This window comes from Bidens hawaiensis, unplaced genomic scaffold, assembly GCF_021521415.1.
Source record: "Bidens hawaiensis isolate Kalapana, Puna unplaced genomic scaffold, B.hawaiensis_p1.1 tig00024848_1, whole genome shotgun sequence".
Taxonomy (NCBI): Eukaryota; Viridiplantae; Streptophyta; class Magnoliopsida; order Asterales; family Asteraceae; genus Bidens; species Bidens hawaiensis.
In genome coordinates, this window is record NW_027493943.1 from 220,034 (window position 1) to 234,917 (window position 14,884).

General features: G+C 34.6%; 2 pseudogenes; both read left to right on the plus strand.

Moving 5' to 3' along the window:
* Positions 1-494: 494 nt before the first annotated feature.
* Positions 495-3,481, plus strand: LOC143570210 (disease resistance protein RGA2-like; annotated as a pseudogene).
* Positions 3,482-7,387: 3,906 nt separating this feature from the next.
* LOC143570211 (disease resistance protein RGA2-like) lies at positions 7,388-9,026 on the plus strand (annotated as a pseudogene).
* Positions 9,027-14,884: the final 5,858 nt, after the last annotated feature.

Genomic DNA, 14,884 nt, shown 5'->3' on the forward strand with positions numbered 1-14,884 from the left:
ATCGCTGGAAAAACGTTAGTGGTGGTGTTCAGGTAGTGTTGGTCAATGATGGTGTTCAAGTGGCGGTGGTGGTTGTCGGTCGACGACGATGGTGTTCAAAGGGTGGTGGTCAGCGGGTGGTGGCGTCTGGGTGAATATTCTAGCGAGAAAGGAGTTTTTCGGCGGCCGGAGGCTAACAGAGTTACACTTCCATTAGTCGTGGTTCGTTATAAACAAACATGTTAAAAGGTAGGACGGCTGTTGCCAGCCATTTTGTTAGTTGATATCGACAGTAACCAAAATGTGATGAGTTGAGATTATTTAAAACCAATATACCTAGCATGACACTTCTAAAATATATATAAACAAAAAAGAAATTGTTTTCGTTTTTGGATCAGTAAAATATAAGGAATTCTACACTAAATTGTGAATAGAGACATGTATATATTTATTCTTTACTTTCTTGCTTTGGTTTTGCAACAACTGTTGAATAGCCTTTAAATATTCTTTACTTGTCTCCTTAGAATTTGAAACATATACTTCTTGAATTATGACCTGTCTTTCAGTGGCATACACATACTTTTGATTAATCTAAGATTTTGAAATATTAATCATGGGTGATGCGGCTGTTTCGGCTCTTGTGAAGGATGTGTTAGGGAGACTGACTACTGAAGTTATCAAAGAGTTTGGTTTACTTTGGGAATTCAAAAACGACATTTTGAGTCTCAAGGAACCTTTCATCAATATCCAAGCTGTTCTTGACGATGCAGAAGAGAAACACTCCACGGAAGGAGCAGTGGAGTTATGGCTTAAGAGTCTTAGATCCGCATCCTTGGAGGTAGAAAATGTGTTGGACGAGATCTCAATGAAACTTTGCTACAACGTCTACACAAAAAACGAGGCATTAAATACATGGTAAGAGCATTCTTCTCCTCTACTCATAATCAACTTATGCTCCATGTTAGGGCTGCTCACAAAGTTAAAGCCATGAGAAACAAACTGGCTGACATTGCATCCAGGAGATCTGAATTAAGTTTGACTCCTTCAGATGTTTAAGTGATGTAGATGACGGAGTTGAAGATCAAATGCCAGACAGGGAAACGAGTTCCCTTATACATGGGTCTTTACCTATCTTCGGAAGAGACGAAGAGGTAAAGATCGTAATTGAAAATATATGCAACAAAGAAATAGAAAAATATGACGACAATGAGTTGCGAGTGTACGGTATATGGGGTATGGGAGGCGTGGGAAAGACTACTCTAGTTCAGTTAGTCTATAACCATAAAAGGGTGGATAAGTATTTTGAAGTAAAATGTTGGATTTATGTCTCCCAAAAATTTCAAGTTAAAGAGATAATGAAAGGAATCATTGAGTCCATAGATAACAGTATGTGTAACCAGCTTACACTACTAGATAAGTTGCAAGAGTCCCTTCAAAGCAAGTTAAGAGGAAAGAAATTCTTTATTGTACTAGATGACGTTTGGGTTGAAGAGAGTGGAAAGGCCGATTGGGAGGAGTTAAGGGAAACATTAAGTTGTGGGGCAAAAGGAAGTACTGTCGTGACAACAACACGATCTAGTACGACTAGTCAGATGATGGCTAAGGATGCTGAGTTACAACATGAAGTGGGGTGTTTATCTGAAGAGCATTCATGGTTATTATTCGAAAAGCATGCGTTTGCACAAGGAAGAGTGTGGGGTGACGCAGGTAAGCTAGAGCTAGAGCCTATTGGAAAAGAGATAGTTAAGAAATGCAAAGGACTGCCTTTGGCAGTGAGGACTTTAGGTAGCTTAATGTGGTCGAAAAGAAGTAAAAGAGATTGGGTACAAGTGAAAGACAACATCATATGGAACTTGCAAGAAAGTAAGGTCTTGCCTGCTTTGAAGTTAAGCTATGATAACTTAGTTCCACATCTGAAGCGCTGTTTTTCTTATTGCTGTATGTTTCCTAAAGGCTATGAACTAGAGAAGGATGAACTGATACTGTTATGGGTGTCTAACGGGTTCATTCCACCTAGAGAAGAAATGGACTTGCATGTGCTTGGGGAAGAAGTTTTTAATTATTTGCTTTGGAGGTCCTTCTTCATATTTAAGGTCAACAAGTTTTCGACTGATCGAGCCGGGGGTCTCACCGGAAGCAGCCTCTCTATCCTTATGGGGTAGAGGTAAGGCTGTCTACATCTTACCCTCCTCAGACCCTACTATAGCTTTGCTATTGATGGGATATACTGAGTACGATGATGATGATGATGAAGTTTTAGACTGATAGATATATAATGCATGATTTGATACATGACTTGGCACTCGATGTGATGGGAGATTATTGTATAGGTGTAGAGCCTGCTAATTTTGCTAAAATCCCAAATGAGGCCCTTCATTTGAGCTCGCAATGGCAAGCTTTTCAGTTTTCGCCCCAAGATATAAAAAAGTTAACATCGATAAGGTCAATAATATTCTTATTCGGAGTAAGAAGCGCATTCCACAAGGTAGAGGAGTTTATATCCAGCAAAATTCCCAACCACGTGTATTTAAGAGTGTTGTACTTGCCTGGAATTTATTTAAGGACATTGCCTAAATCAATTTGTAGACTCAAACATTTGAAATACTTGAACTTATCACATTCTGTTATAGAAGTTTTAGCAGAATCAATTATATATCTCCAAAACTTTCAAGTTCTGATATTAAGTTGGTGTACACAACTGCGTAAGTTGCCTGAAGGACTAAGATTCCTGAACAGGCTTAAAATTTTGGACACGTCTAATTGTTCATCACTTTCGTATTTGCCAACTGGAATCAAAGAACTAACTAGTCTCCAAAGACTTTTAGTGTTTCCTGTTCATAAGAAGAAAGGGGCCAAAATAGGTGAATTAGGGGGACTAAATTTTCTTGAAGGTGAGTTGCAAATATCACGACTGAAGTATGTTAAAGATTTAAGTGAGGCTAAGAGTGCCAATCTTAAATCCAAAGATAAATTATCAGTTTTAAGGTTATTTTGGGCAAAGTATGGAATCACAAGAGGTGAAAGGGAAATGTTTCCAGAGAATGAAAATGTTCTCGAGGGATTAGAACCAAATCCGTGTCTCGAGAAATTGAAAATACGTGATTATATGGGAATGAATATGTCTCCAAGATGGATAGCCAATTTAAGCAATTTAGTTGAAATTAGTCTTGGTCACTGTAAGTATTGCGTGCGTACTCCAGCACTTGGGAAATTACCAAGTCTTAGGGCTATTTATTTGTGGATCATGGCGTCTTTGGAGTATTTCCATGATGACGACACAGAAATGTTAGGAGATACAACAAACAGGTTTATTTCTTTACAAATATTAAGCATAGAAGATTGTCCCAGATTGGTTTCTCTTCCGGATCAGATTTTTAAGAATTTAAAGGAACTTACAATATATGAGAATTGTCAACTTCTGAGTAAAAGGTACGACAGGTCGTCTGGTAAAGATTGGCCTAAAATTTCGCACATTCCCAAGCTACAAATAACGAATTTATGAAGGTAATGCATCTCTTTCTCTGTCCTTTTAATTTCTACACTTTTATTGCAAAATACTCACGTTGTTTATCAAAAGAACAGTGGAATTTTATTAATACTGCAAACAAATGATATAGTACTTGGTTTTGCATCGCTTTTGGAAAAACCGATGGACATGTTTTTTTCCCTATTTTTTAAAATTTTTTTAACAACCATCAACACTTAAAAATATAAACAACAGCCTAGCAACCAAAGAAAACACGCGACAACATACACCACAACACTTACACCTTAAACCTTGCCAATCCTCCCACAACAAATAATTCATATTCGATCGATTCCTCACCCAGAGAAACCCAAGAATTCAGAAAGAAAAACCAATAGACGTTGCTTTGATCTCAGTATTTTTTTTTATTTTGCTTTGATAGTTTTAAAGAAAATATAATTATTTTTGCTACCATATAATACTTTAGAAAGATATATAAATGCACATTTAATAATTACAGAGTATTATTATCAACTTTAATTTTCAAATGACATGTATACGTAACTTTGATCTCTGTACGTTTCATTATGCATCATTTGCTAGAAAACTTGATTTTTTTTAATATAGCTAACAAAGCCTCATTAAATCCTTCTTTTAGTCCGTCACATAGATGGCTATGAAGATGAAGATGATTGGTGACTTAACTTGGCAATAAACACAAGGTAATTAATTCTTAATTGATGTGTAGATTTCACATTTTTGTCGACTTTTCTTCTATGAGAATCATCTATTGTTTTCTAATATTACTGTTTTCTTATTTGGTTTTATTAATTTTCTAAGCTCTTATATCATTTCTCCATTGGAATAGATTATTACATTGGCTTCTCTAACTCTCTTAAGTTATATCCAAATATATCAAATAGAATGATGTAGGTGCCCAGACGTGTAATGAAATCCAAATTGTGATGCTTTAGATTTAATGTCACTATTTAAATATCAAAGTGTGATTGGAGATTTGTAACGGAGGGAGATTGTGATGTGAACCGCTTAATATTTTCAATTTCAGCCGTGTTGCATTATTGCATTTAAGCTTGTACACGAACCGAGTGAACCGCTCATCAACTGTGAAATTCTTTAATGTTCAATGTATCGATCTTTAATCATTTAATTACGCAAACAAACATGAACACATGACTCATTTGCATGTGAACGTTCATTTATGTGTGTTCGTTTATGTTCATACTTTATGTTCATTCATTTATGTGCCTTCATTTTTGTTTGTTCCTTTACATTCCTTTGCTTATCTGCTTATGTTTGTTTTCATATTCATTTCAGGATTAATATGGCTGATGGTGATGTTGTGTTGATCAGTGTTTTTCTTTTTCGAATAAAGTAATGGTATCTGACATTAATTTGAATATTGTTGTATATTTATAATATGTTGGTTATTATGGATTAATCATGTAATGATGATGTTATTTAGACTTTATGTTAAACTTGTTTATGGATTTGTATGATGATGTAACTTAGACTTTATGCTCACAAATGGTGATTTATTACCTGACTCGGTTAATAAACAACAGTTTGTGAGCATAAAGTCTAAGTTACATCATTATAGGTTCTGTTAGGTAATAAATCACATATTGATCTATTTTTTTAACATGATTAGGTCTTGTCAGGTATCAGGTCCTGTCAGGTGTCAGGTAACTTGACAGGACATAATCATGTTAAGAAATAGATCAAACTAATCATGATATATATGAATTAAGTGAATATTACTAACAAGCCTTAAAATATCATCCTGCACAATATCAGGCGACATGATCTGGTAACGGGTCTTACCGGGTTCATGTCAAAATGTGTTGTTTTGAAAAGCATCAGTGTTATCGAGTTGGAATGAGTTCAGTTCGAAATGGGCAGTTTTAAAAAAGAGTGCCAAATGGCTAAACTGAAAATTATAGCGACCATATCTAACTATTATTATGTTTCTTGTCTGTTATATGGAGTCAAAACTGATTCAAATAGATTTTATTTTTGTTGGAATGTGTTATTCATGCATCCTTTATAGGGTGTATATATGGTTTAAATGTGTGTTAAAAGGTGTGTGAATAACCAAAAGGGGTGTATGAATAATCATGGCCTTTTTGTTTGGGTGTAATTTTGACCCAGCTGAGAGATTTTCTAACTAAAATCTATGGGTGCAAATGAGACGAGTTGCTCACAAACTACTCGAGCTCGGATCGATAAAATGCTCGAAACAAGCCAAGCTTTTTCGAGCTCGAGCCAAGCCCAAACCTCAAATAAAACTCGTTTAGTTATCAAGCCTCGGCTCGAGCTTTGTGTATTTTTAAGTTATTCCTTTTATGCACTTGATATATTTATTTCACACCGCAAAGCCGAGCTCGAGCCGAGCTTGGGGTCGTTTAAGGTACCACTGAGCCGGGCTTAGGCTAGTTTAAGGCTTCTCTAAATTTATAAAAATAATTTATAAACAATAAATGAGGTGAGACCGAGCTTTAAAAACGTCTCATGAGCTCGAGCTTTAGAAAGAAGAAAGCTAGAAATGAGCCGAGCTGGAGTTCTAGTAAGTCAAAAGGAACCGGGCTCGAGCCTAATTGAGCTCGGGCTTGCTCATTTACATTCCTAAAGTCAAATCAGCCCAAAGTTTATATCAAAAGTTTTGAAGTTAATCAAAAGTTCAAATCAGCCCATTGTATATATTTAGGGGTGTTTGGGATTGCTTAATTTCACCCTACTTATAACTTATTAACTAATTAAAAAGTAATAAGGTATTTAAGATTGTTTTTGGTGTGAGAGAGAAAAGTTAATAAGTTACACTTTTGTAACTTATTAAAAAGTTACGAGGAGATAAAATTAAGAATCCCAAACACCCCCTTAGCATTTATTTATTTTTTTTGTCACTGCTCATCACTTATATACATTGCTTTAAGTGTAACTAATTAGACTGTTTTCTAACCACATACTCCACCCTTTTTTCTCTCTCTCATTATAGTAACAAAACATCAAGTTCTTTTTGGAGTTCATAACATAGGGGTAAAGTTAAAATACAAATGGAGATAAAAATAAGAAGTATAAGAAAGATTTGTGACCACATAAAAACATTTTAAAAATAAATTCAATAAAATAGTAAAAAAAACATAACTCAAAATAAAATAACTAAACTAAAAAAATTTAAAAAATAAAATGTTTCACCCGTCATTCCCGTTCAAAAAATATTTAAACAAAATAATAAAAAAATAAAAACTTAAAAATCGACGAAAAGACACAATGTCGAGATCAAAAACAGTCAAAAAAGAACAAAAGACACAATTATATCTAAAAAAGACACAATAGATCGCAAAATATAACACAATGTTGAGTAATATAACACAATATCAAGAAACAAAGACACAATGCCAAGGAAAAAAGACACAATCAATGACGAAAATAAACACATAACACAATGATCTTTTTCACTCGCCATTGTGTGTGTGCTTTTTTGAGAACGAGAAAGACCGGTGTAAACATTTATGTGTTTTTTTCTTTTTTTTGTTTCTTTGATTAAATTTTAAGTTACGATTTTTTATTAACTTTTTTGTGGCTACAAATCCTTCTCATCCTTCTTATTTTTGTTCTCCTATATAGAATAACTTGACCCTCATAAAATATTGGTTATGAAAAGCTTGCATTCCTACATAAATACAATGGCCTATATATATGTATATATATATAGGTATTGGATCATTTCAGAAGTTTTTTTACCGTGAGAAGTGCGAGAAGTGAATGTGTAACTCCATTAATCCCTAATTTCACTCCATTTCTTATGTGTAGGTGCGTTGTGTAGGTGCATATGTATGTGTGTAGGTACGTATGTTTGTATATGTGTATGTATGTTTGTATGTGTGTACGTACATAGGCTTGAATGTGGCTCCGTACATTTATATGTTTGCACAAGGAAGAGTGTTGAGTGACGCAGGTAAACTAGAGCTAGAGCCAATTGGGAAAGAGAGAGTTAAGAAATGCTAAGGACTGCCTTTGGCAGTGAAGACTTTGGGTAGCTTAATGTGGTCAAAAAGAAGTAAAAGAGATTGGATACAAGTGAAAGACAACATCATATGGAACTTGCAAGAAAGTAAGGTCTTGCCTGCTTTAAAGTTATGTTATGATAACTTGGTTCCACATTTGAACCGCTGTTTTTCTTATTGTTGTATGTTTCCTAAAGGCTATGAACTAAAAAAGGATGAACTGATTATGTTATGGGTGTCTAATGGTTTCATTCCACCTAGAGCCGAAATGGACTTGTATGTGCTTGGGGAAGAAGTTTTTGACTGTTTGCTTTGGAGGTCCTTCTTTTCTAAGGTCAGTGAACATTCAGTTAAATATATAATGCATGATTTGATACATGACATGGCATGAAATGTGATGGGAGATGATTATATAGGTGTAGAGCCTGGTAAGGATGCTAAAATCTCAAATGAGGCCCTTCATTTGAGCTCGCAATGCCAAGAATTTCAATTCACCCCAAGATATAGGAAAGTTAACATCATTAAGGTCAATATTCTTATTATTAACATCATTAAGGTCAATATTTTCAACCACATGTATGTAAGAGTATTGTACTTGTGTTGCACGGGTTTAAGGACATTGCCTGAATCAATTAGCAGACTCAAACATCTGAAATGCTTGAATTTATCACATTCTAGTATAAAAGTTTACCCGAATCAATTATGTATCTCCAAAACTTGCATTTTCTGATATTAACTTGGTGTGGAAATCTGTGTAAGTTACCTGAAGGACCAGGGCCGGCTCAACATCTTCGGAGGCCTAAAACTAACTAAACGGTTGAGGCCTTTTTTTTATTTATGCGTATAGCGCTAGAGAGTATACAAGAATTACAGAATATGAATGATATACCGTGATGATGGATATGAAACAATCATCCTTAGCTTGTAACTCATCATTGAGTTACTAATTCTAAAAAAACTCTACTTTCAAAAATATCATAATACATAACTCTTATTTAAGATGGAGGCTCTATAAACCTGGAGGCCTAAACCTATTGCCTCATTTAGCTTACCCACGAGACGGCCCTGTGAAGGACTAAGATACCTGAGTAGGCTTAGAGTTTTGGACACAAGTTATTGTCCATCACTCTTGTATTTTCCAGTTGGAATCAAAGAACTAACTAGTCTTCGAAGACTTTCTAAGTATCCTGTTTGTAAGGAGAATGGGGCCAAATAGGTGAATTGGAAAGTCTAAATCTTCTTAAAAGGGAGTTGAAAATATCAAGACTAGAGAACGTTAAAGATTTAAGTGAGGCTAAAAATGCTAATCTTAAAAGCAAAGATAAATTGTCAGTTTTAGTGTTATTATGGGAAAATGATAGTTTGACAAGGCGTCGACATACAGGGGAAAGGTTTGCCGATGATGAAAATGTTCTTGAGTGATTAGAACCAAATCCGTGTCTCAAGGTACTGGAAATATGTGATTACATGGGAACGAATATGTCTCCAAGATGGATAGCCAATTTAAGCAACTTGTTTGAAATTCGTCTTAGTTACTGTAACAACTGTGCGCAGACTCCAGCTGAAGAAACACTAAGTGACCCCGGCAGATTACGGATAATCTTAGGGTTAAGTAGATGTTTCCCACGAGGGTTAGGTCCGGCAAAGATGGTTATTCTTCTTGACCTGCAAAACAGACACCGTGAGCTCGTCACTGAGAAGGGGGGGTTCCACCTTGTGACCACCCTCCGGCGTGAGAATCAGACTAGATTGCTCTGAATTTAAGTGTATATTGAGAGAAATAGCTAGAGAGAAGATAAGATAAGATGATACCGTTCCAAGGTGTTGGAGTATTTATAGCCGAATGTAGGTTTCCAAGCAGGTACGGCCAGCTGTATAATATTCCTTTTCCACCAACTATGTGCTATGTACGTGCTACGATGGGAGTTGGTGGGTAGGCAGCGGCTGATAGTGACATGGCTGGCTGTATACTATTCATTTTCCACCAACTACGGGCTATGTACGTGCCACGATGGGAGTTGGTGGGTACGCAGCGACTGATAGTGACATTTTGTACTAGAGCGTGCTCCTCCTCGTACTATTGTCGGTGAGCTGTCACCCTGTGATTGGTTCACGGGCTGCTTTGGTCAGATCTTGTCTATTTTGTCCATACCTTGGCAGGTATAGTACAAAAGATCTTCCAGAAGCGTACGGACTAGCTCTTTTGGGCGGGAATATTCCCGCATTGCTCATTCCTTCTTCAGGTGACATTGCTGAAGTATAAGAGTTAGTGCCTTAAGCATATAGCCTTACCGTTAGTGCGGGTAGCCTTCCTTCTTGGCTTGTACCCATAGCTGCGGGAACAGGCAGGGTACTGTACCAAGGGAGGCTTTCCTGCGGGAACAGCTGGCTTACTGCGTGTAAGGTCTTCATCTCTCTGAGCATGGTGGGTCCTGCGGGACCAGTTAGTCTTTGCGCAGACGTACCTTTTCAAGGTGTGTCTTGCGGGTCCAACTGAGCTTTGCGGGGACCTACCTCTTCACCAGCACTTGGGAAATTACCCAATCTTAGGGCTATTGAATTGTGGTGCATGAATTCTTTGACGCGTTTCCATGATGATGACACAAAAAAACTTAGGAGATACAACAAACATGTTTATATCTTTACAAGTATTAAGAATATGTTTTTGTCCCAAATTGGTTTCCTTGGCAAGCAATTTTCCAAGACTCAAGCTTTTAAAATTATTGGAGTGTAAGGAATTAGCTTCTCTACCAGATGAGATTCAAAATTTTAAGGATCTAAATGAACTTTTGATATCAGAATGTAAACATCTGCGTAAAAAGTATTTACAGAGGTTTGGTGGAGATTGGCCTAGAATTTCGCACATTCCCAAGATCATTATTGACAGTTATTCTAAAGGTTATGTATCTCTTTACCTCTCTTTTTTACTTCTTTTTTAATTGCAAAATCCTCATGTTCTTCATCAAAAGAATAGTAGAATTTTCTTAATTCAGAAAACGAATGATAAATATTTGAGAAAATTCTCAAAATATACCTGCTTTTGAAAAAGATTCTATTTTTATCTCCCAAATTTTAGAATTCCAAATATGTCCTTATCTAATTCATCTTCGACCATGTGCTAGGAATTCTAACACATTTTAAACAACGTGTTTGTAAAACACATCGTCAAATATGTGTTAGACTTCCTAACACATCGTGAAAGATGCGTTAGACTTTCTAACTATCGTCAACGATGCGTTAGCATCTAAAACACATAGTCAAAGTTGTGTTAGTGTCTTTTTTTTAATATTATATTAATATAACCAATTCTATTCATATTTGTTTTTTTATATAAATTTTAATGTATAAAGTTTTATATTATTTCGAATATACCGATAAATCATGCTTATTTTTATCTATATGTTGGCATAAATTTTATTTTAAAACCGTGCGGGGTCGAATTTTAGTAAACATCTCGATATTAATTTGACAAGGCTCGGGTTTAAGAAAATTTATGTCGGTTCGTAGATAAAAATAAGTATGCCTCATTAGTATATTCAAAATAATATAAAACTTTATATATTAAAAAATATAAATAGAAATAGTTATATTAATATAATATTAATAAGAAAAAAACAAGAGGCTAACACGACTTTGACGATGTGTTAGGAAGTCTAATGCATATTTGACGATGTGTTTTACAAGCACGTCGTCAAAGATGCATTAGATTTTCCAACACATGGTCGAAGATGAGTTAGATGGGAACATTTTTATAATTCTAAAATTTAAGGTACAAAAGTGAAATCTCTTTTCTAAGTACGCTCGTTTTAGGAATTTTCCCTAAATATTTGGTTTTGCATCTGCTTTTTTAAGAACCAATTGCTATTGCCTGGATTTTAGCATTTTTAGTTTTCTTAGATTTCATTATAGTTAATTCAATAATTTTTGCTACCATATAATATTGTAGAAGGGCTTTTCTAACCACACCGGAGGTGTGGTTAGAAAACCGTTCAAACCGTCGCTTATAGCTTTATCCACGGCTTATAGGTGTTTTCTAAAAAGATGTGTTTTTTTTGTCTTTTGTTTAAGCACGGCTTATAGCTCTTTATGTGGCATATGTGTTTTAAAAAAAACGTGTTTTTTTGTCTTTTTATGTTTAATGTATATTAGTTTTAATTTAATTTAATTGATTATTATTTTTTATTTTGTTGTTTTATTAAAAAAATTATTGAATTTATTTATCAAGAATTACACCAATTATAACGAAGCAATGTAAATAAACGATATATATACACACACAACCATTACACCAAATTTGTATAAATAATGTAGAAATCTATCTAAATGGCAGCGTCACGGGTGTGTTAGCAGGCGATGCTTAAATCGTAGGATTATGTGAAGATAAAAAACACAAAAAACCACCACTGCGTTATGACCATGAGGCGAGCACATCGAGCATTAGGTGTGGTCGCTAGGACAACGACGACGTTGTACAATAAAAAACACGAAAACCACCACCATTATAACGAGTTTGTACAAATAATAACAAAATGTAGAAATATATATATAAATGACAACGTCATTAGCGTATTAACGAAAGATAATTACTCGTAAATCTTAGGATTTACGTGACAATAAAAAGCACAAAAACCACCATCAAGTTTTGACCATTAAGCGAGCACATCGGGCGTCAGGCGTGGCCGCGAGGACGACGATAGACCGGGATTCAAATGTAGGTTTGATAGCACGACGACAACGATGCCATTCGTGACACTGCCATTAAGATAGATTTTTATTATTATTTGTACAAATTCGTTGTAATGGTTGTGTGTATGTATATATCGTTTATTTACATTGTTTCGTTATAATTTTTATAATTGTTGATAAAGAAAATAAAACAAAATCTATTTTAAATAAAACAACAAAAAGAAAAGCAATAATAAAAATATATAAAATTAAATTAAAAGTAAAATAAAATTAACACAAAAAGACAAAAAAAACCTTTATAGAAAATATCCTTATATACCGCGGATAGAGTTATAAGTGATGTCGGTCGTGATATGGGGTGTAGTTAGCAAGACCCTAAACCCTTGTAGAAAGATATACAAATGCACATCTACCAAGTACAGAGTACACATTGTAGAAAGGTATATAAGTGCACTTAATTATCAAATGACATGCATGCGTAACTTCCCTCTTTGTTTCATTATGCAATTATTAGCTAACAAAACTGACTTCACTATACCCTATTTTCTAGGTCATGATTATTCATCATGATTATTCATACACCTTTTTTGATTATTTACATAACCTTTTAATACGCATTTAAACCCTATTATAAAGGGTGTATGAATAACACATCCTTTTTTTTATCAGGCTACATAGGAGATGAAAGATGATGATAATCAAGATGTGATTGACGAATGATTGGTCGGCGTCTTATTTTGGCAATATAAACAAAAGGTAACCCTTAATTAATGTATAGATTTCTATTTGTTTGTTTTTCTTCTGTGAGGATATTGATTTTCTAAAGTTTTTGTTTTCTCATCAGTTGTTAAAATATTACATTGTCTCCGGTAATATTACTAGTTTTATCCAAATACATCAAATAGAAAGATGCAAGTGTTCAGACATGTAAAGTTATATGTAGTGAATGCGCTAGAAAATAGAGCGACTTGCGTCATGCAGACCCGGCTCCGAGAAGGCAAAATAATTTTTGGGCAGAAGACGAAAAATATTTTGAACCTCAAGTAAAATAAATATTTTGTTGGCTTTAAACAATTTAACTTTTAAATATGTATACTTGGTTATGATTTGGGTTGTATAAAAAACATTTATATAAAAATAGGCATAAACATGTTTCAAATTAGACTAGAACCCACAACCTTATGGTTGGAAGTCATACCCCTTTGCCACTAAGCCAAACTAGGTATTATGTAATTGAGTTTAAACATTAAATATACATATTGGTTTTCATAAAAATTCATATAATTTAAAAAAAAAATTCGGGCGTAACGGGGTGTCGGGTCGGGGGCAATCGACCACCCAACCCTACCTAAAGGCCGGCCCTGGCATCATGTGACGTCCAGTCAGCAAATGATGAGTCTTTGTTTTAGGGGTGAAATGGTGCTGTAGCCCTATACACACATACACACACATATATATAAAACAAACACACACCAGGGCGAGTAAAACTCATCGCCCCATTTGTTGCTGAGGGGAGGGGGGGGGGAGTGTTCCAAGTCAAATTCTCCCCCCTCGCCCAATGCACACAACCTAATGAAATCCAAATTGTGTTGTTTTAGGTTTGATATCACTATTTATAATCAAAGTGTGATTGGAGATTTGTAACAGGGGGAGTTTGGTATGTTAATCTGCTCATTATGTTTAATTTCAACACTTTTTTCATTATTGTATTTTGGCTTCTAAACGAACCAACAAGTGAACATTCATGAAGCGTTCAACGTGAAACTCGTTATAAATTACTTTTTTCATTTATTTACACAAGTGAACATGAACACATGTCCCATTTGTTCGTGAACGTTCATTTCCTTCAATTATGTTTGTTGCTTTACATTCGTTTGTTTATGTTCGCTTTCATATTCTTTTCAGGATTAAACATGGTTGACGGTGATTTTTTAGTTGATGGTGATTTGTTGATCTATATATTTTTATTTTCGAATTATGTAATTGTATTCAGAAATTAATTTGGATATTGTTGTCTACTTTAAAAATGTTGGATGTTATTGATTAATCATGTTATGATGATGTTAATTAATGTTATATTAGAATTGTTGTTTTACTGATTTAAGGCATCTTTGGTACTTTCTTGGGATAGAACGTTACACAAAGAATTATTGTCTTGATAGAAGGTGATTCGATGTGCATCAAATACCCTGACATTTAAATATTTTCATCCTTGAAAAATAACTCCCAAAAATGTAAAATAATCTTATATTAACCGCAACTGTCGGTGTTGCAAACAATTAAAAAAGTGCATTCGGAGCGGTTTTTGGACCACCCTACTGTTTACATTTATGCATTTCATGTTCATTTCTTGGCTTGTAAACTGGGTTTAAATTCATTGTTTTATATATTGTTTATTTTTTTAAAACCCCGCATTAATATCATCTATAGCTAACTGTCATGAACAATGCATCTTATCTTATTAACCCAACTCACAAATGTTTAACCCGAAGAACTATACAAGAACAAAAGAATCCAAACTGGAACAAATGACCAACAGACTTCAGATAATTAACATGGTGATCTGATATACAAAAAAATGTATCCAGAATTACAAAAAACAAAAGAGCTCAGAAGATAATGACGAGGACGATAAGATAAGAGAAAATGAGTAAAACAAAATGAAGTCTTCATACTCGAATACTCACTCTCTTCTTCCTTTTATAATCTCCACCAAGCCATCTGTTTA